Source organism: Ambystoma mexicanum, chromosome 13, assembly GCF_040938575.1.
Source record: "Ambystoma mexicanum isolate Mex_15411 chromosome 13, UKY_AmexF1_1, whole genome shotgun sequence".
Taxonomy (NCBI): domain Eukaryota; kingdom Metazoa; phylum Chordata; class Amphibia; order Caudata; family Ambystomatidae; genus Ambystoma; species Ambystoma mexicanum.
Genome location: NC_090938.1, coordinates 804,082,153 through 804,105,515, shown reverse-complemented (window position 1 = coordinate 804,105,515; position 23,363 = coordinate 804,082,153). Strand labels below are relative to the sequence as shown.

At 52.0% G+C, this 23,363-nt stretch overlaps 1 protein-coding gene across 2 annotated transcripts in view; it reads right to left on the bottom strand.

Moving 5' to 3' along the window:
• The window catches only part of B3GALT4 (beta-1,3-galactosyltransferase 4), a 63,575-nt gene extending 41,187 nt beyond the window's left edge, over window positions 1-22,388 (bottom strand). The window contains exon 1 of one of the 2 annotated variants that reach the window (XR_011283219.1): window positions 13,970-14,103. The gene's annotated coding sequence lies outside the window, so the exon portion shown is untranslated. Of the gene's footprint in view, window positions 1-13,969; window positions 14,104-22,273 lie in introns of those variants that run through there. The other variant, XM_069635236.1, reaches the window with a different exon arrangement.
• Between the last annotated feature and the right edge of the window lie 975 nt (window positions 22,389-23,363).

The window sequence follows — 23,363 nt, the reverse complement described above, 5'->3', positions numbered from 1 at the left end:
CTCCTAACAGATGTATCTGTTACCCATGGGTGTCATTTTAGAGGGCTGAGGGGGGGTGGGGGGGGGCAAGGGTGTTTTGTTTTTCCCCCCTACAACTTTCATGGCACACCATTTCGTTCCCATTCATTTGACTGGGGCACCTTTTCTTCAGATGTCATGCCCCCCCAGAGGCGTAGCTAGGATTGGGGGCCCCAAGCTAGCTAATGTAGCGGGGCTCATCGTCCACCCCCGGCCCAATGCGCAGGAGGGACCGAGCACAGTGAGGGAGTGCAAATCTATCAAAGGCGTTCCGTGCGGTTCTCCCCCCAGAGAATATTTGAGAAATAATGGGTTAAAATGGTGCATTTTACAGTGCACTTTATATGATGAATTAGGGTAAGACATGAAAAAGGTACATTAGATGCCTAGCCACGAACAATGCACAGGAGCTTTTTACAATGACGTTGCCCGCTATATGCCAGCGTAAAAAAAACATGTTCATATTGATTTTGCCCTCACATGTCCATTCTGGCGCACCTATATATGCCAGTATTTCCACGCAAGAACATACTCATGTTTGTTTTCCCCTTAATGGCAATACTGATTCTATAACAAAACATGTTCATGGCTGCTCTGCCCATGTATGCCAGTATGCCCCTGTGAGAACATACTCCTGCTGGCTCTGCCCATATATGCCAGTATGCCCCCGTGAGAACCCATGTATGCCAGTATGCCCCCGTGAGAACATACTCCTGCTGGCTCTGCCCATATATGCCAGTATGCCCCCATGAGAACATACTCCTGCTGGCTCTGCCTATATATGCCAGTATGCCCCCGTGAGAACATACTCCTGCTGGCTCTGCCTATATATGCCAGTATTTCCACGCAAGAACATACTCATGTTTGTTTTCCCCTTAATGGCAATACTGATTCTATAACAAAACATGTTCATGGCTGCTCTGCCCATGTATGCCAGTATGCCCCCGTGAGAACATACTCCTGCTGGCTCTGCCCATATACGCCAGTATGCCCCCCGTGAGAACATACTCCTGCTGGCTCTGCCTATATATGCCAGTATGCCCCTGTGAGAACATACTCCTGCTGGCTCTGCCCATATATGCCAGTATGCTGCCGTGAGAACCCATGTATGCCAGTATGCCCCCGTGAGAACATACTCCTGCTGGCTCTGCCCATATATGCCAGTATGCCCCCGTGAGAACATACTCCTGCTGGCTCTGCCTATATATGCCAGTATGCCCCCGTGAGAACATACTCCTGCTGGCTCTGCCTATATATGCCAGTATTTCCACGCAAGAACATACTCATGTTTGTTTTCCCCTTAATGGCAATACTGATTCTATAACAAAACATGTTCATGGCTGCTCTGCCCATGTATGCCAGTATGCCCCCGTGAGAACATACTCCTGCTGGCTCTGCCCATATACGCCAGTATGCCCCCGTGAGAACATACTCCTGCTGGCTCTGCCTATATATGCCAGTATGCCCCCGTGAGAACATACTCCTGCTGGCTCTGCCTATATATGCCAGTATGCTCCCGTGAGAACATACTCCTGCTGGCTCTGCCTATATGTGCCAGTATGCCCCCGTGAGAACATACTCCTGCTGGCTCTGCCTATATGTGCCAGTATGCCCCCGTGAGAACATACTTCTGCTGGCTCTGCCTATATGTGCCAGTATGCCCCCGTGAGAACATACTCCTGCTGGCTCTGCCTATATGTGCCAGTATGCCCCTGTGAGAACATACTTCTGCTGGCTCTGCCTATATGTGCCAGTATGCCCCCGTGAGAACATACTCCTGCTGGCTCTGCCTATATATGCCCGTATGCCCCCGTGAGAACATATCTGCTGGCTTCGCCTATATATGCCAGTATGCCCCCGTGAGAACATACTCCTGCTGGCTCTGCCTATATATGCCAGTATGCCCCCGTGAGAACATACTCCTGCTGGCTCTGCCTATATATGCCAGTATGCCCCCGTGAGAACCTACTCCTGCTGGCTCTGCCTATATATGCCAGTATGCCCCCGTGAGAACATACTCCTGCTGGCTCTGCCTATATGTGCCAGTATGCCCCCCTGAGAACATAATTCTGCTGGCTCTGCCTATATGTGCCAGTATGCCCCCGTGAGAACATACTCCTGCTGGCTTCGCCTATATATGCCAGTATGCCCCCGTGAGAACATATCTGCTGGCTTCGCCTATATATGCCAGTATGCCCCCGTGAGAACATACTCCTGCTGGCTCTGCGTATATATGCCAGTATGCCCCCGTGAGAACATACTCCTGCTGGCTCTGCCTATATATGCCAGTATGCCCCCGTGAGAACATACTCCTGCTGGCTCTGCCTATATATGCCAGTATGCCCCCGTGACAACATACTCCTGCTGGCTCTGCCTATATATGCCAGTATGCCCCCGTGAGAACATACTCCTGCTGGCTCTGCCTATATGTGCCAGTATGCCCCCGTGAGAACATACTCCTGCTGGCTCTGCCTATATATGCCAGTATGCCCCCGTGAGAACATACTCCTGCTGGCTCTGCCTATATGTGCCAGTATGCCCCCGTGAGAACATACTCCAGCCAGCCCCATTGCAGTACCCTCCTCCCGCTCCAACCCATCCTTCACATAATAACACTCAAGTGGCCTTTGCTTTGCCCAGAAAATACCAGTAAAACATGCCATGCTCCTGTCAAAAAATGCTCATGCTTCAAGGCCCCCTCCCCGGGCCCCCTACACACACGCAGATTCACATATATACAGATATAAATCATACGCATTCACCCACCAGCCCTGCACCCCTACAGCTGACGTCATTCACACCTGCACTAGCTCCCATGTACCCCATTCATATGCGTGCACACGTCCAGGCATTCCCTCCATATAACCATAGGCAAACGTACACCCTCCCTCGCGTGCGTGCGTGCGTGCATGCATGCGCACAAACAAAACCCTCTTTAGTTTGGGCTCTTAGGTGACAGACGCACCTAAGAGCCGAGACGATTGCATTAGAGTACAGATGGGGAGAAGTGGCACAGGAGATCGGGCACACAGCCTGAAGGTGTTTGGTTGACTACCCACGGCCATGCTAATCCCTATGGCCATTCCCACCCAGTTCCTGCCCCTCTCTGCCCAAAACAGCTCCTCGTGGGAACTCTTTGTGCTTGCTTTAGCCTTACCATCAAACTTTGCACCCAAAGTGCCTGCTAGTTTTTTTTCAAAGCAGTCTTCTGTGAGTTAATGACTTCGTTGGAGCAGTAAACACAATTCTGGGTTAATAACTAATTGTTATCTGGGTGAACCTTAGCCACTCAATGTATAAGCACTATTCGTGTTCTTTACTGAAGACCTGTTAAAAACAAGCATTGGCAGAGCCAACCGTTTTGACTTGTGTATAAGAATTAGGCATTTGCCAGGCGCTGCTCTTAGATATTCACCATTTTGCTCTGGCTGCCATCCATGCCCAGTTAATACCACTACTGAGTGCCTGGCAAGTGCCTTTCCCATGTCTATTTATTCAATGTATTCAAAATAAACTTTCAATCTACAAACCAACCCGAACCCTGAGATCCTGCAACAACATCCGAGAACCCAAACAATACACACAGAAAAATCAGGGTGCATCAGCAAACCCCTGCTTAGCCGTGAAACTATGGAACTCCCTTCCCAGGAAATACGGACTATGGAGGACCACACAATCCAGAAGCCTTCCTAAAACCTGGCTCGTCAGCTCCGAACACAATGAAACTGAACGATCCGCACCTGCGCCCCCTCGTAACCGGCCAAGTACTGGAAACGGAAACGCAGCCTGAAAACAACAGAGGAATGAGGGAAAGGACTGTGAAGAGGGACCTTAAACAGAGACCCCCCCCCTCTGCCCCTCGCCCCCTAAAGAGGGTCTACTAAGAAATAGAGAAGCTGGTAGGCCCGACACGATTAGACCAGGGAAAGAGACCTAGCGGCTCAAGGGAAACTGCGGGGTGGGGGGATGAGAGAAGGGAGACTCTCAGCGTAGGCGGCCCCGACAGGAGTAATGCACCAGACCCTCCCCAATAGATAATAGACCATGCCTGTAGGGTGTCGAGGAAGACGACTGCGGGTCCCCCTAAGGCCAGTGAACGCGTCACCCTGCTAGAAACAGGGCTTGTACTAAGAAATCAGACAGCGGAACGAATGCCGGAGAAGCTTAGGAATCATGACCGATGAGGTGACATGAAGGTAAAACCCAGAAAGGGCCACTAGGGGAGAGACAAAGACAAAGATCACGACTGCCGCAGGTGACGCAGTCAGATGAATTTCATGGGTTGGAAATGTGACGCACTTGGATGGATTCCTGGGGGTGGGGGTGGAGTGGTGCACTTGGATGGATTCCTCGGGGTGGGGGGGGTGGTGCACTTGGATGGATTCCTGGGGGTGGAGTGGTGGACTTGGATGGATTCCTCGGGGTGGGGGGGTGGTGCACTTGGATGGATTCCTGGGGGTGGGGGTGGAGTGGTGGACTTGGATGGATTCCTCGGGGTGGGGTGGTGGTGCACTTGGATGGATTCCTGGGGTTGGGGGAGTGGTGCACTTGGATGGATTCCTGGGGGTGGAGGTGGAGTGGTGCACTTGGATGGATTCCTCGGGGTGGGTGGGAGTGGTGCACTTGGGCTGGTTTCTGTGGGGTGGGGGAGATGTGGTGCTCTTGGATGGATTCCTGGGGGTGGGGGTGGAGTGGTGCACTTGGATGGATTCCTTGGGGTGGGGGGGAGTGGTGCACTTGGATGGAATCCTCAGGGTGGGGGGGGAGTGGTGCACTTGGATGGATTCCTGGGGGTGGGGGTGGAGTGGTGCACTTGGATGGATTCCTCAGGGTGGGGGGGAGTGGTGCACTTGGATGGATTCCTGGGGGTGGGGGAGTGGTGCACTTGGGCTGGTTTCCGTGGGGTGGGGGAGATGTGGTGCTCTTGGATGGATTCTTGGGGGTGGGGGTGGAGTGGTGCACTTGGATGGATTCCTCAGGGTGGGGGGGGAGTGGTGCACTTGGATGGATTCCTGGGGGTGGGGGAGTGGTGCACTTGGGCTGGTTTCCGTGGGGTGGGGGAGATGTGGTGCTCTTGGATGGATTCCTGGGGGTGGGGGTGGAGTGGTGCACTTGGATGGATTCCTGGGGGTGGGGGTGGAGTGGTGCACTTGGATGGATTCCTGGGGTTGGGGGTGGAGTGGTGCACTTGGATGGATTCCTCGGGGTGGGGGAGTGGTGCACTTGGATGGATTCCTCAGGGTGGGGGGGGAGTGGTGCACTTGGATGGATTCCTGGGGGTGGGGGAGTGGTGCACTTGGGCTAGTTTCCGTGGGGTGGGGGAGATGTGGTGCTCTTGGATGGATTCCTGGGGGTGGGGGTGGAGTGGTGCACTTGGATGGATTCCTGGGGGTGGGGGTGGAGTGGTGCACTTGGATGGATTCCTGGGGTTGGGGGTGGAGTGGTGCACTTGGATGGATTCCTCGGGGTGGGGGGATGGTGCACTTGGATGGATTCCTGGGGGTGGGGGAGTGGTGTACTTGGGCTGGTTTCCGTGGGGTGGGGGAGATGTGGTGCTCTTGGATGGATTCCTGGGGGTGGGGGTGGAGTTGTGCACTTGGATAGATTTCCAGGACCCTCACCAACAATCCATACCAATAAACTCACTCCTCTGTATACACCTCTCAAACTGTGGACCTAACACAACCACACCTCTATAGCACCCTACTCCACACAACAACAAAACAAACCACACAATGTCGCACAACAGCACATGACGGCCATCCTCCGAAAATCACATTTATGCTCAGTGATCGGTGTTTCCGAACTCAAGCTGCCAACAGCACATCACAGCTCTCTTCCCGCTCAAACCTACTACCCCCCGCCTTTCATTACAGATCCGCCCGAGCGCCTGTAGACGTGCGAGTGACATCATTGCGCGGTATAAAAACCTTTAACAATAACTGTACAAAAGCCCAAACAGTTGGCATTGCCAATGCTTGTTTCCTTCCCCGTTTCCCTAAGGACTGCTCAGGCCCTACCCTATATCTGCAACTCACAGGCTATTTCAAGCTAATTATTGGAGGGGTGAACGGTCCAAAAGGGGAGTCGTGCAGGTAAGCCTTTAACTTCAACATCTCAGCGTAGCGGGGGTCTACTGATATGGCCTTTGCAGTCTTTTGTTCTCTGCCACAGTCCTGTTAATGACACTTTTCTCATCTCAGAGGGCCATTGCCTGGCGCCGCCCACGATACACACACATGCGTGCACACTCGCCTCCACCCTGAAATGCCAGCCACAGCCCACTGCTGCCACCACGCTCGCGCACTCCGAGGCCACAGGTATTTGCTGCCCTATTCTCGATTGCATCACACACGTTACAAGCCACATACACCCACAAACAAAGCAACTAATGTGACCTTGGTCCCCCGATCGATAAGAGGTGGCTATGCAAACACGTGTGAGTGATAAGGGCACGAGGCAATGTGCAGCTGCCCCACCCGCCCTGCGTGCTGGCGGTGAAATTCTCGCCAGGGCGCGCCAGAAGAATGTGCAGGTGTGCCACGCCCTTCCGGGCCAGCCAGTGCTGTTTCACACAGGTGCTGCAGCCTGGCATCGATTACACATCTACCAAAAGCGTCAGAGCCCCTCTACTCTGAAGGAACAGGGCCTAAGCATGCATGGGACGGCCCCCACGCAGAAAGCTCGCCAATCACGTGTTAGCTCCCAGCGCCATTTGCATAACAGTGCGGCCCTGCCTACAGTGAAAGGCCAACACCGAAATGCCGGGCAACGCGCCCCTCAGCAAGAGTTCCAGCAGTAGTAACCCCAGACATTGGCGGGCATCAGCAGAGAGGAGCGGCAGAGGCGTTTCTAGACATGGGTAGAATGCCCAGCTGGCACTAGGGAAGAAGGGTGGACCTTCTCGGATGAGAAAAGACCTGTGCAACGCAGAGGATGAGAGAGGACCGGCTCATCGCTTTGCATAAGGTCCACTTGGTGTTGGAGAAACGTAGATTTAAGGTCTTCGACTTAGACGATGACCAGCGGATATACAGTATAACCTTGTGAACAGCTTGGAGGTTAAAAGACTGGCACTAAAGAAGACTGAGATGATGAGCTCATCTTCTTGAATGTTATCCAGTCTTCTCTGAAGATGTTGAGTCCTCCTGCAAGGCCGCGAGTAGGTCTCCCCTTAGGTTGTCCAGTCATCGTTCAAGAAATTGAGTACATCTTTGCTAATGGTGGCCAGTCTTCATTCAAGAAGTTGGTTGAGGTCATCTTCTTGAATGTTATCCAGTCTTCTCTGAAGATGTTGAGTCCTCCTGCAAGGCCGCGAGTAGGTCTCCCCTTAGGTTGTCCAGTCATCGTCCAAGAAATTGAGTACATCTTTGCCAATGGTGGCCAGTCTTCATTCAAGAAGTTGGTTGAGCTCATCTTCTTGAATGTTATCCAGTCTTCTCTGAAGATGTCGAGTCCTCTTGCAAAGCCTAGAGTAGGTTTCCCCTTAGGTTGTCCAGTCATCGTTCAAGAAATTGAGTACATCTTTGCTAATGGTGGCCAGTCTTCATTCAAGAAGTTGGTTGAGGTCATCTTCTTGAATGTTATCCAGTCTTCTCTGAAGATGTTGAGTCCTCCTGCAAGGCCGCGAGTAGGTCTCCCCTTAGGTTGTCCAGTCATCGTCCAAGAAATTGAGTACATCTTTGCCAATGGTGGCCAGTCTTCATTCAAGAATTTGGTTGAGGTCATCTTCTTGAATGTTATCTAGTCTTCTCTGAAGATGTTGAGTCCTCTTGCAAAGCGTAGAGTAGGTCTTCCCTCAGGTTGTCCAGTCGTCGCCCAAGAAATCGAGTACATCTTTGCTAATGGTTGCCAGTCTTCATTCAAGAAGCTGGTTATTTCATGTGTCGACCAATCATTGTTCAAGGTATCAAGGAGGTTTTCTAATTTGGTGCAGTAGAAAGGCATAGTAACGTAACATTTCGATCAGCCAACTTCCAAGGCGCTTAATGTGCCTTCTCCATTTTTCAAGTGGTCACCGATTTATTGAAGAATTAAGTACATCTTTTATGCTGGCCAGTCATCAACCAAGGAGTTATGTTTCTCTTATGTTGGACAGGCCTCGTTCAAAAAGTTGACCAGCTCTTTCTTCTGTTGCGCAGTCATTGTTTGAGCAGTTGAATAGGTTTTCTCTTCGGTCTCTCAGTTATTGTTCAAGGAGTTAAGTAGGTTTTTCCTTAGGCGGGTTTATCATCCACCAAGGATATGAGCGGGTCTTCTATTGTGTCGGCCAGTCATTTGATCGAAGACAGACCGACGCACAGACCGTAACTCACAGTACTCCATCACTGTTAAAAGATGCCGGCCCTTTTTCTGGCCACCCACTTCCTGTACGGCACCCGCTGCTCTCGAGCTATGTCTGCGCTTTAAACAATACAATTAATTAAGGAGTAGAGTACATTGAAAGCTGCAGAATGACGGGACTGGCACACAGGTGGCATAGTGGTTGCTATAAACTTTTATTTTGTTCAAAAGGAAAAGAAAGCTTAGCTGTACTTACCTCTGTGAGGGGTTTCCCTACCTCAACTAAAACTCAAAGGGCTGTATCAGAATCTACGTACAGAACAATCGTCCAATGTCCTCTGTCAAACCCCTACTGTTGTCTCTTACATCTAAAACTTAACTAAAGATAAAGTAGACCTGTTTGTTCCAGAAGAAGGACTCCCTTGTTTTGACCTAGGGATAAAAGTTAACTCAGGCTTTGGCTGCTTCTTAAGGGAATGACTCCCTTCCCTGCGTCACCAATTGTCCTCCAACACAATAGGCAAAGTTCCAGTCCTTCTCCTTTTCATGCACACCATCTATCATTTAACGCTCTGCATCAGAAAGTCTTTGCAGCTTTGGTTACCAACAGAATGACTCCCTTCTCCTGGTATCTTGATTTGACAGTTCAATAGAACCAGGGGGGGATGACCCTTCCTCTGGCCTTTCTCTCACTTTGGTTTCACAGTTCAATACAACAGTTCACTTCACAGTGAGGGTCCCAGACCCAGGTTTCCTCGGCTCTAGACTTGGGCACACTTGGTTCACTCTCCTGCCAAGAAATGCCACGAAGAAGATGGCTTCTGCTTCTCTTCTCATGTGGGTGGGGGGTCCCAGACCTGTATCTCTCTACTGCCTGGCTCTGGCAGACCTGGTGTACTCTCCTGCCAGTTACTGCCACGAGGAAGATGACTTATGCTTCTCCTCTTCTGTGGATCCCAGACCTGTATCTCTCTACTGCTTGGCTCTGGCAGACCTGGTGTACTCTCCTGCCAGGTACTGCCACGAGGAAGATGACTTATGCTTCTCCTCTTGTGTGGGTGTGGGTCCCAGACCCGTATCTCTCCACTGCTTGGCTCTCGTAGACCTGGTGTACTCTCCTGCCGGGTACTGCCACGAGGAAGATCACTTATGCTTCTCCTCTTTTGTGGGTGTGGGTCCTAGACCTGTATTTCTCTCGTTAGATATTTAAAGTTCTTCTTTACCCCCAGGGGTTGCCTTCTTGCCCCTACTCTGTGGGTCTTGCTCTATTAACTTCTTCTGAGTCTTCCCCTGACTCTGTTGTGCCCCCACCAACCTTCCTGGCAACCCAGGTGCCTTTAGGGTATCCGCCGGCATGCTCTGATTTGTCTCGAGCTCTTCCTTCTCTACTCTTGTGGCTTCCTTTGCCTTCTGATGTACTGCAGCGGCTGCGCGCTCTCTGGTCCCCTCGCAGACAATGTGTCTGTACCCGACCTCACAGCTCAGCTTCTCCGTGGTCTGCACCTCTGTTTCGTCAGCTTCCAGGTCGGTCCTTCAACGTCTGATCACGTAGGGATGTCTCCGCCTTCTCACCAGCATTCCGGTGCAGCTCCTCATGGGAGGGCTTGACAACCTAACCAGTCCTTTATTCCTTTTTTTTGTCAAACAGGTCAGGACAACTAGAAAGCATTATCCAGTCATTTCATCGCAAACATTACTGAGTGGTACATGACAGAGCAGACAATAACACAGAAAAACACTGAAAAGATTAAATAAATATATAAAGGGTAGTGGGGTACAGGGTTAAAATCGGTTGGGGTGGGGTTGGGTGGTGTCATAAGGGTGGAAAATAGTAGGGCTTGGGGGGACACCCCCAAATTAAAATAAACAAAAAAGAATTCAGTGTTTTGACCGCGATGAAATTTACCACTCTGTAATTGTGTTTGGTAAAATCACATATAACCCTAGAAAGCTCATACAGCTTCTTATCGGTGTTCTTCATCGTTCCGCACCTGCTCCCATTCTTTAAGTGTGTCTCTATTAAGTAATCCCTACTCCCATCACTGTCACATCAATGCAGTCTCCAGCAAGTGCACCTTCCAGCCCTGCATCCTCAAGTGGAATTCTCCTCATTTCTCCTGCCCCCCATAGAGTTTCTGCAATCATGGCCATCATCCTCTCGCGCCTAGACTACTCCAACTCCCACTACCTAGGCGCGCCTGCAAACTAACTGAGAAAGCCCCTCCTCGCACTCTCCCCCAGAGAACACATCTCCCCCGCACTCAGGACACTCCACTGGCTGCGCATCAGCCAGTGTGCCTCCTTCACTGCGATGTGCATTAAGCCACTGCGCAATCCACAAGAAAGGCCCAAAATTCCTCCAAACCAAGCTCATTCGCTACCACTCCACCGGAAACCTCAGATGAGGCTCCGCACACCTCCTGGTAGTCCCTCCCTTCAAATTCTCCAGGTCAGGAGGTGCCTGTTTCTCTGTCCTCGTATCAACCTTCTGGAACTCCGTCCACTTCATAGAGGATCAGCTGGCCTTCAGGAAAGCCCCCAATACATGGCTGTTCCTCCCGACTTCATGATGCCCGCGCCCCCTCCCTCCCTATAGCACACGTTTCATCCAGCAGCCCCCAGCCCCCAGCATCCCTGCGCCACCTGCCCACCTGTCGGCTACTAGCCTCCTCTTCTTTCCTCTGCCATCCAACCTTCCTTGGGGGACACCAAGCACACTTGGAGGACTCGCAGGCACTTCAGCAACTTGCACTTAAAACAAACCCTGACAGTGGGCCAGGTATGGTACCCACTGGGGTGTAATAAAAATGCAAGCCCAGCCTGGCATGAAGGAACACACCTATCAGCTGAGAGAGTGTCGCTATAAAAGGGGAGGCACGCATTCTGTTCGCGGCAAAGGCCACTGCACCCGGTCCATTAGTACAGAGCATGCGATGCGCGGCCAAGCGTTCAGAGAAGCGCACAGAAGTTGTTCTTTTTCAAGGTCAACTGATTGGAGTTCACAGGGTTTCCCAGTGAAAGAGGAATGTGTGACCATTTTATAATTCAAAATCATTTATGAAATGTGATTTTCTAGTGAAGCCGGCAAGTCCCACAGCAGTTTCAAATCGCCCACTGACCATTTTCCCTGGGAGGAGGGTTGGAGTGTTCCCAATATGCAACAATCATTCAATAACGTATCCATGGGTCAAGGCTCTTATGGTGGGTAGCCATTCCCCTGAGAGTCCGGGAACTCTCATGGTCGAATCAAATGTTTCAATCATATCGTTTTGTGTTGTGGGAATTGGGGATGGATTGTGACGTCACATTATTGTAATTGAGGGCGGTGTAGGAAGCTTCATGGAGTATAACGTTCTTTCATCAATGGATGCAATTTTGATTTTTTTTTTATACAAGTGCATTTTACTGAAAAAACTAATCAAAATATATAGGGGGGTTGGAAAAGTATAAGAGCAGTGCAAAGAGGCGAAGGAGAAACGGCAGAGAAAATAGCAGCATGGAACTCCCTGGTTCAGGACTTATTTGGCCAAGAGGAGGAGGGTGAGGGAGATGAAGGCCTAGAGGAGGCGTGAAGACAAGGAGAGATATAAGACAAGGACACAGGGGCACCCAACCGAATGGACAGCATAGATGGGAGGGTAGAACCTGCCCACATAGACAGCCGGCGACATGGATAACAAGGTCGCCAAGAAGCGCCAAGGAAACGGACCCGACCAGAGATATCTACAGAAATGCCAACATGCCAGTTATGTTATGTTATGTGTTTGTACGTTGTAACTTCCCTTCCCCTTCCCTTCCCCCATTTCCCCTTCTCCCTTTCGGGAAACAATAAAGATATTTAAAAAAAAATAAGGGGTGGGGGTGTCAGGAATAGGTAAAAAAAACAATAGGAAAAATAAATCAACTTTGATTCGTTTTTTTCGGTAAAACATACTCGTAAAAACATCGAAATTGCACCCATCGATGAAATGACAGAACGCTCCATGGACCCAATGATCAATTGCAATATATAAAGTTCTATATGGGTCCAAAGTGCAAGGAGCAATCATTTTTGTATGGTGAGATTTTTCTGTGTCACACGATTGCAAATGGTAATTTGCGTTCTACAAAAGTGTTTGTTTTGAGGGTGGTTCTTTGACAGCGTCTTTTCATGCAGTTCTTTTCCGTGCTCTGTTTGAATTTGCTGTCCCAGCTGCGCCTGGGCCCTGAATAAAATTGCGTTACTGCTTGCACCGGCGCACACCCCCTTTTGACTACTTTTGTAATTTTTGGTGAGTTCTACGAGGTGAACCCCGACACAGGGTCTTGGAGCGGGGTAATGTATCGCATGTAAAATACACCTTGGGAAAATCCCGCAGATCATCCGGCAGCAGGACAAGCATCGCGCCTTGAAACACATGTGTGTAGGCGCGTTATAAATGCCATATCATATCATGCTACTCGGACCCCTCGCTCACTGTTGGCACGCCAGGTAACTCTAAAGATGCTGGGCCAGGCCGCCGCCGCCTGTCATCATGGAATGGGGTCCCTGTTTCGCACCAGAAGGAACTAGCGATGGCAGTCTCTCAAGAACCTCGCGGAGGGCGAGCATTACGCCTTCATCGAGCACTTACGCGGAGGGCGAGTATTATGCATTCATCGAGCACTTGGACGGCCTGTGAAACGCAGCACTGCCCCCTGTACACAGTAAGAACCCAGGAAGTAGACACTGCTGTTTGTACAGCTAACATGTTTTCTCCCCCACACACCACACCTTTGTAACTTAGCACAGGCTCACGCCACACAGCCTGCACTCACTATAACACAAACACTATTGCACATCACCTCTGCATAAGAATGCAGCTACTTTAACGACAAAAATGTGCACTGTCGCTTCTCATGCAACTATATCGTTAAAGCCCATTAGTCCATAGCATTTCCTCGGCGGCGCCCACACACACTGCATTTAGACATGGGTGACTACCAGGGTCTTGGCCACCCTGGCAGAACCTTAATGGCTGAAACGCATTCACGCTATGACAAAATGAATGAAGGAATGAGGGGGCTAGTCTCCTCCAGGGGCCTGTTATGTCTGCAGTCCTCTTGCAAGGAGTTCGGTCGGTTTTAACATTAGGGGGGCTGTCCCCCTCCCCAGGGGCGAGTGGGCTGCTTGGTGATATGGTCCAGTCATCCTCCAGGGATGTTAGCAGGTTTACTCTGAAGTGGGCAGGTGGTCCCAAGCACAGAGTAAGACTCCTATAATGGCAGACTGTGTAGGTCCTGCCCCAGTGCCCTCCCACCCCCCATGCTGGGTACCTGGACGCCCTTTTCCACTCCCCGCTAATCTCGTCTCCTTAAGGTCGCTCAGACCCCATCAATGGGCTGCCCGCCCTGAGGACCCCCACTCGCTTCCTAGGTCGCAGTGCCCCCCTCCCCCCCGACCCCGCTTGCGTGACTGGGCGGAGGAGGGCGAGTGGCTGCCTCGTGACTGGCTTCCTGGAAAGGGGGGGGGGTGCCTTTAGCGGCGGCGGCTTCCATTGGGGTCCTGTGGGCTCTGACCCCCGCCCCCCTGAGCCGAGGCTTGGGGTGCACTGCAGCCTAGTGCACCGATGGGGGGAGAGGAGGGGGGTTCGCCACCTAGGGGTCGGGGGAGGGGGCTCGGGATAAAGATGAGAGGAAGGGCGCTTACCTTCAGCGAGGTCTGGTCCTGCGGGGGGGGAGGAGCCCCGCCCTCCCCATCATGGTTTCGGATGAAGAGGAGCGCCAGCACCCGCTGTGTCCGTGCCCGAGGAGCACCGCCACCCCCCATGGCGGCCAGACCCCTCCTTTATCACCGCCACTCCCACAGCATGGCCCCGCCCCCTCTCAGCCAGCCCTCCCCCTTCTGGCCTCCCCATCAAATAGGCCCCTCCATGGCCTATCTCCCAGCTCCACTCCCTACCCGCCATATGCACCCCCCATCGCCCTACTTCCTCCCTCCCCATCACATAACATCACCCCCCCCCCCCCCTCTCGCATATACACGACAAGGCACTTCGTTGGCATGACACGTTGGATAAACATTGCCAAAGAACATACATGAGATACATACAAGTTGCATTCTATTCAGTGGTGTTTTTGGGGGGTTTTCCTCCCCACTCCCCACACCTTTCCATCACCTCCTATCCCACAACATGCTCCGTTTTGCCATTGCTTTGGGGGTGCACGGTAGTTACTGCATGCCCAGGGGCCAAAGCCCCTTATGGCCTAGACCCAAACCCAACCTCAATTCATCCCCAACCCTAACAACAACCCCAACAACAGCTCAGCCCCAAACTCACGCTAAATCAGCACTGATCCCAGCCCCAAGCCAACCCATCATCAACAAGGATGCCAACTACAAAGCAACTCGGCCCGCAAAACCAACCCCAAGCCAACCCTACACCAACAAAGGTCCCATGAGCTAAACCAACCGACTATCAACGACGCTAACCTCTAACCAACTGCAAACCAACAACGACCCTACCCTCAAATCAACCGTAAGCCAATAACAACTCTATACCAACCCACATTAATAATGCTATCCCGTAACCAACCCAAACCAACGACGACACCAGCCTCATACCAATCCAACGCTAACAATAACCCAAGTCACCTAACATCAACAACGACCCCAACAACAGCTCAGCCCCAAATTCACTCTAAACCAGCACTAATCCCGGCCCCAAGCAAAGCCATCATCAACAAAGATGCCAACTACAAAGCAACTCGGCCCTCAAAACAAACCCCAAGCGCCAACCCGTACACCAACAAAGGTCCCATGAGCCAAACCAACCGACTATCAATGACGCTAACCCCTAACCAACTGCAAACCAACAACGACCCTACCCTCAAATCAACCGTAAGCCATTAACAACTCTATACCAACCCATATCAATAATGCTATCCCTTAACCAACCCAAACCAACAACGGCACCAGCCCCATACCAATCCGACGCTAACAATTACCCGAGTCTAAACATACCAAACACCAACAACGATTGCAACATAAAGCCAACCCTACACCAACAATGGTCCCATGAGCCAAACCAACCGACTATCAACCATGCTAACCCCTAACCAACTGCAAACCTACAACAACCCTACCCTAAAATCAACCGTAAGCCAATAACAACTCTAGACCAACCCACATCAATAATGCTATCCCTTAACCAACCCAAACCAACGACGGCACCAGCCCCATACCAATCCAATGCTAACAATAACCCAAGTCACCTAACAACAACAACTGCAACAACAGCTCAGCCCCAAACTCACCCTAAACCAGCACTAATCCCGGCCCTAAGCCAGCCCATCATCAACAAAGATGCCAACTACAAAGTAACTTGGCGCTCAAAACAAACCCCAAACCAACCCTACACCAACAATGGTCCCATGTGCCAAACCAACCGACTATCAACCACGCTAACCCCTAACCAACTGCAAACCATCCAAAAACCAACAACAACCCTACCCTCAAATCAAAAGTGAGGCAATAACAACTCTATAACAACCCCCATCAATAATGCTAAACCAACCAACCCAAACCAACAACGACACCAGCCTCATACCAATCCAACGCTAACAATAACCCAAGTCACCTAACACCAACAACGACCGCAATAACAGCTCAGCCCCAAACTCACCCTAAACCAGCACTAATCCCGGCCCCAAGCCAACCCATCATCAACAAAGATGCCAACTACAATGCAACTCGGCCCTCAAAACAAACCCAAACCAACCCTACATCAACAATGGTCCCATGAGCCAATCCAACCATCAATGATGCTAACCCCTAACCAACTGCAAACCAACCAAAAACCAACAGCGACCCTACCCTGAACCGTAAGCCAATAATCACTCTAGACCAAACCACATCAATAATGCTATCCCTTAACCAGCCCAAACCAACGATGGCACCAGCCCCATACCAATCCAACGCTAACAATAACCCATGTCTAAACATACCCAACACCAACAACGACCACAACATCAAACCAACGCTACACCAATTACAACCCAAACCCATGCAAACCCAACACTAACAACATTAACCCTAAATCAACGCAGCACCAACAATGACCCATCACCAAACCACCCCTTTAGCAGCAGGCTTGAGACTGAAACCAATCTCTTGAACACTGCAGCCCAAACCAACAAAGCCCTAGCAGCAAACCTGCCCCAATCTATCCTAACACCAACTCGACCAGAGCCTGAATGACTCCAGACCCAAATCAACCCAACACTAACGACCCCAAACAAACAAATCATCAATAATGACTCCAGACCCAAATCAACCCAACACTAGCCACCCCAACCAAACAAATCACATCAATAATGACTCCAGACCCAAACCATCTCGACACTAACCACCCCAAACAAACAAATGACATCAATAATGACTCCAGCCCTAAACCAACCCAACACTAACCACCCCAACCAAACAAATGACATCAATAATGACTCCAGACCCAAACAAACCCAACACTAACCACCCCAACCAAACAAATCTTCAATAATGACTCCAGACCCAAATCAACCCAACAAATAACACCATTATTGACTCAAGACCCAAACGAACCCAACACTAACCACCCCAAACAAACAAATCACATCAATAATGACTCCAGACCCAAATCAACCCAACACTAACCACCCCAACCAAACAAATCACATCAATAATGACTCCAGGCCCAAACCAACCCAACACTAACCACCCCAACCAAGCAAATCACATCAATAATTACTCCAGACACAAACCAACCCAACACTAACCACCCCAAACAAACACATCACATCAATAATGAATCCAGACCCAAATCAACCCAACACTAACCACCTCAACCCAACAAATCATCAATAATGACTCCAGACCCAAACCAACCCAACACTAACCACCCCAACCAAACAAATCACATAAATAATGACTCCAGACCCAAATCAACCCACCACTAACTACCCCAACCGAACAAATCACATCAATAATGAATCCAGACCCAAACCGACCCAACACTAACCACCCCAAACAAACAAATCACATCAATAATGACTCCAGACCAAAATCAACCCAACACTAACCACCCCAACCAAACAAATCATCAATAATGACCCCAGACCCAAAATCAACTACTCAAAATAAGTCCCAAAACAATTATGCACCCAAAACGACCCTAATCCCAAACCATCCTAGCGGTGATAACGACTGCAGTCCAAAGCATCTCAACAATGCCCTCAAGCCCCAAACCAACTCAACACCAACAATGACCTAATCCTCAAATCAACCCTACACGCACAATGACTTCGATCTCTAACCGAACATCAACAAGGCTAGCCCATAACCAACCAAAAAGCATCGACTCCAAAGCAACGACATCAGCCCAAATTAACCCCAAATTTAACAAGGAACCATCCCTAAACCTACCCTACGCCAACATAGATGCCACCATCACAAAAACACAAATTCCAAATCAATCCAACCACAACAAGGACTGTAGCCCCAAACTATCCTTTTACAAACAACCCCAGCCTCACACCAAGCTCATCGATGACCCAGCCCAAAACCAACTCTACACAAACACTGACTATAGCCCCAACGTGCCACCAACTAACGCCAGCTCCAAACAAACCCAACACCAATAGTCACTGCACCCAACCCTAACAATAACATCAGCCCCCAACCAATTTAGCACCAACAATGACCCAAAGCAAACCCAGCAAAGAAAACAATTCCAGCCCAAACAAATTCAACAATTCCCCTAACCCCTAACCCCAAACCAACTGAGCACCAACAATGCCATGGTCCCCAAATCAACCCTATACAGATAGCCACAGCAACAAACAAACTCAGCACTAACAACCCAACCCCTAAATCAAGCCAACATCAACAACGCTAGCCACAGAGCAACTTACCTCCAAAAGAATCCCAAAACAAATCCTACATCAAAAATAACCCCAGCTTCAAACTAACCCAACATCAAAAGTGCTAACAACTAACCAACCTAAATACACACTAACCGCAAACCAACAACGACGCCAACCCCCAAAGCAACCCAACATTAACGCACCAACCGCAAACCAACCCAACCCCAATGTTAAACCAGCCTTATGTAAATAACAACCCTAAAGCAAGCCAACTCAACACAAACAATATAACCTCCAAACTATCCCTTTTTACAACAATGACTGCAGCCTCAAACCAACCCCATCAACAACCTAACCCCAAACCAACCCTACACAAACGTCAGCCAGAGTCCTGGCCAACCCAGCACCAATGGCTCCAGCCCCAAACCAACAATCACAACACTAACAACAATCACAACTTCCAGCTCCAAACAAACTCAGCCCCAATAATAACCCAGTCCCAAACCAACCCAACCCCAACCCCAAACCAATTATCATCACCAACAACGACTCTAACCCAAAGCGAACCCAACACCGATAAAGACTTCATCATATACCCAATCAACAATGCTGGTCACTCCAAACCAATTTAGGAATGCCCCGGCCAAAACCAACAACAACCCCGTCACCATTCCCAATCCAACATCAGCAATGAATCCGCCCCTCCGAAGCCAACCCAATCACTGCGCCAAGTCAACCTTCTGCATTCCGTCATAATTCCCCAACTTAAACCCTCAATCCTGCATCCTAACCCCAAATTCCATCTAAAGTCTACCCCATGCCCACCTCCAGATCGTGTGCTCTTAGGGTGATGCCACCAGTGTTTGGGGTATTACCACCCAGACCCAGCTTCCCGCACTCTACCTCTGCAACCAACCATAGATAGAGCCTCGTAGTCTTCACCAGGTGCACCCCGGCCGAAATGGCTACCATGCTCTTCCGAGGGGATTGGACCAGACCCAGCGTCCTTATCTGGAACCTACATGAAGACCTCCACTATGGATCTTCAAGGATGTGCCAAGGATGTGGGGTGCTACTATGCCACCTTAGCACCAAGCGCTTGCCATAGGATGCGTTATATCCGCTTACATTGCCATACCGCTCCAGTATGTATGTACAGGGTGTATAAAGGTCAAACTTAGTCTGTAAGCAACGGGGCACTGTACAATTCGAGTGGCAATGTTGCGGGTACCACCAGGCGCGTAGACACGGTAGGGCCTGAGGGGCAAGGCCCTCCCAAAATCTATACAGATGTTTATGTCACTGCGGTGGGCCCAACTACATTAGCTTCAGTCCCCACGCGCTCGACAATCCTGGCTACGCCTTTGGGTACCACTGGGCTGCCCTAGTGCCAAGTGTTTGGTGGCCACTGGAAATCCCTACTGCCATGGATCTTGGTGTGGCCATCGCGCCGCCGAGCCCGGCTGTTGGGAGTTGCTCTTTACCTCCAGTATAAGGGTGTCCTATAGCTCCTAGTGCCAACAGTTGGGTGCAGCTACAGAGCTCCAGTACCACAGTGCCCATGGTTTGGGTGTGGTTTCTGTACCCCCAGTGGCCAGGGTTTGGGTGCGGCTTCTGTACCCCAGTGGCCAGTGTTTGGGTGTGGCTTCTGTACCCTAGTGCCTTGGGTGTGGCTTCTGTACCCCAGTGGCCAAGGTCTGGGTGTGGCTTCTGTACGCCAGTGGCCAGGGTGTGGCTTCTGTACCCCCAGTGTCAAGGGTTTCGTGTGTGGCTTCTGTACCCCCAGTGGCCAGGGTTTGGGTGTGGTTTCTGTGCCCCCAGTGGCCAGGGTTTGGGTGTGGCTTCTGTACTCCAGTGGCCAGTGTTTGGGTGTGGCTTCTGTACCCCAGTGCCTTGGGTGTGGCTTCTGTACCCCAGTGGCCAAGGTCTGGGTGTGGCGTCTGTACCCCAGTGCCCAGGGTTTGGCTTCTGTACGCCAGTGGCCAGGGTGTGGCTTCTGTACCCCCAGTGGCAAGGGTTTCGGTGTGGCTTCTGTACCCCCAGTGACCAGGGTTTGGCTTCTGTACCGCAGTATTCAGGGTTTGGTTTCTGTACCCCCGGTGCCCAGTGTTTGAGTGTGGCTTCTGTACCTCCAGTGCCCAGGGTTTGGGTGTGGCTTCGACACCCCAGTGCCCAGGGTTTGGCTTCTGTACCCCCAGTGCCCAGGGTTTGAGTATGGCTTCTGGACCCCCAGTGTCCAGAGTTTGGGTGTGGTGTCTGTACCCCCTGTGCCCAGGGTTTGGGTTTGGCTTCTGTACCCCAGTGTCCAGGGCTTGGGTGTGGTGTCTGTACCCCCAGTGCCCAGGGTTTGAGTGTGGCTTCTGTACCCCCAGTGTCCAGAGTTTGGGTGTGGTGTCTGTACCCCCAGTGCCCAGGGTTTGGGTTTGGCTTCTGTACCCCAGTGCCCAGGGTTTGAGTGCCGCTTCTGTACATCCAGTGCCCAGGGTTTGGGTGTGGCTTCGGCACCCCAGTGCCCAGGGTTTGGCTTCTGTACCCCCAGTGCCCAGGGTTTGGGTTTGGCTTCTGTACCCCAGTGACCAGGGTTTGGGTGTGGTGTCTGTACCCCCAGTGCCCAGGGTTTGGGTGTGGCTTCTGTACCCCAGTGACCAGGGTTTGGGTGTGGTGTCTGTACCCCCAGTGCCCAGGTTTTGGGTTTGGCTTCTGTACCCCAGTGACCAGGGTGTGGGTGTGGCGTCTGTACCCCCAGTGCGCAGGCTTTGAGTGTGGCTTATGTACCCCCAGTGGCCAGGGTTTGGGTTTGGCTTCTGTACCCCAGTGACCAGGGTTTGGGTTTGGCTTCTGTACCCCAGTGACCAGGGTTTGGGTGTGGTGTCTGTACCCCCAGTGGCCAGGGTTTGGGTTTGGCTTCTGTACCCCAGTGACCAGGGTGTGGGTGTGGCGTCTGTACCCCCAGTGCCCAGGTTTTGGGTTTGGCTTCTGTACCCCAGTGACCAGGGTGTGGGTGTGGCGTCTGTACCCCCAGTGCGCAGGCTTTGAGTGTGGCTTATGTACCCCCAGTGGCCAGGGTTTGGGTTTGGCTTCTGTACCCCAGTGACCAGGGTTTGGGTGTGGTGTCTGTACCCCAGTGACCAGGGTTTGGGTTTGGCTTCTGTACCCCAGTGACCAGGGTTTGGGTGTGGTGTCTGTACCCCCAGTGGCCAGGGTTTGGGTTTGGCTTCTGTACCCCAGTGACCAGGGTTTGGGTTTGGCTTCTGTACCCCAGTGACCAGGGTTTGGGTGTGGTGTCTGTACCCCCAGTGGCCAGGGTTTGGGTTTGGCTTCTGTACCCCAGTGACCAGGGTGTGGGTGTGGCGTCTGTACCCCCAGCGCCCAGGGATTGGGTGTGGCTTCTGTACCCCCAGTGGCCAGGGATTGGGTGTGGCATATGTACCCCCAGTGCTCAGGGGTTGGGTGTGGCGTCTGTACCCCAATGGCCAGGGTTTGGCTTCTGTACCCCAATGGCCAGGGTTTGAGTGTCTGTACCCCAATGGCCAGGGTTTGGGTTTGGCTTCTCTACCCCCAGTGCCCAGGAGTTGGGTCTGGCGTCTGTACCCCAGTGGCCAGGGTTTGGCTTCTGTACCCCAATGGCCAGGGTTTGGCTTCTGTACCCCCAGTTCCCAGGGGTTGGGTCTGGCGTCTGTACCCCACTGCCCAGGGTTTGGCTTCTGTACCCCCAGTGCCCAGGGTTTGGGTGTGGTGTCTGTACCCCAGTGGCCAGAGTTTGGATGTGGCTTCTGTACCCCCAGTGCCCAGGGTTTGGGTGTGGTGTCTGTACCCCAGTGGCCAGGGTTTGGGTTTTGCTCCTGTACCCCAGTGCCCAGGGTTTGGGTGTGGCTTCTGTACCCCAGTGCCCAGGGTTTGGGTGTGGTGTCTGTACCCCAGTGGCCAGAGTTTGGGTGTGGCTTCTGTACCCCAGTGGCCAGGGTTTGGGTTTGGCTTCTGTACCCCAGTGCCCAGGGTTTGGGTGTGGCTTCTGTACCACCAGTGCTCAGGGGTTAGGTGTGGCGTCTGTACCCCAGTGACCAGGGTTTGGGCGCCCCTCCACATCACTCCAGCGTTCTGATGGGCCCCTTACCTTTGCCGGGGGCCCGCGCAGTGGCTCGGCTCTGTCTGTCTGTCTGTCTGCGTCTGTGTGTCACCGCGGTCAGACTCCTGACCCCAAGGAGGTGGAGGCGGGCGCCTGGCTCGGCAGCCACCTGCTGCACACGGCCCTCCCCCTTCCCCTCTCCCTCTCCCTCCCCCTCAGCGCTCCCTCTGGAGCTCGGCTGGTCCAAGCCGGGGGTGGGGCTGTTACTCGGGCTTAGAAAGCCCACTGGGTCCTTCGACAGGGAAGGGTCATGTTGAAGGTGCGAGGTCAATGCAACGCGAGGGATGGTCCTGCTGTCTGATGTCCGGGCTTGTGGGGTCAGTCAGTGTTCCCCCGAGAGATCGCTCTGCTCTCTAAGGACTGAGTCTGTGTTCCCCGAGAGATAGCTCTGATCCCGAGGACTGAGTCTGTGGGATCTGTGTTCCCCAAGAGATAGCTCTGCTTCCGAGGACTGAGTCTGTGGGGTCTGTGTTCCCCGAGAGATAGCTCTGCTCCCTGAGGACTGAGTCTGTGGGGTCGGTGTCCCCCGGGAGATAGCTCTGCTCCCCGAGGACTGAATCTGTGGGGTCAGTGTTCCCCGAGAGATAGCTCTGCTCCCCGAGGACTGAGTTTGTGGGGTCTGTGTTCCCCGAGAGATAGCTCTGCTCCCCGAGGACTCAGTCTGTGGGGTCAGTGTTCCCCCGAGAGATCGCTCTGCTCCCCGAGGACTGAGTCTGTGGGGTCCGAGAGATAGCTCTGCTCCCCAAGGACTGAGTCTGTGGGGTCCGAGAGATAGCTCTGCTCCCCGAGGACTGAGTCTGTGATGAGGTCTGTGTTCCCCGAGAGATAGCTCTGCTCCCGAGGACTCAGTCTGTGGGGTCTGTGTTCCCCGAGAGATAGCTCTGCTCCCCGAGGACTGAGTCTGTGGAGTCCGAGAGATAGCTCTGCTCCCGAGGACTGAGTCTGTAGGGTTGGGCCCCCCGAGAGATAGCTCTGCTCCCGAGGACTGAGTCTGGGGGGTCCGAGAGATAGCTCTGCTCCCCGAGGACTGAGTCTGTGGGGATGTTCCCTGGGAGATAGCTTTGCTGTCTGGGGACTG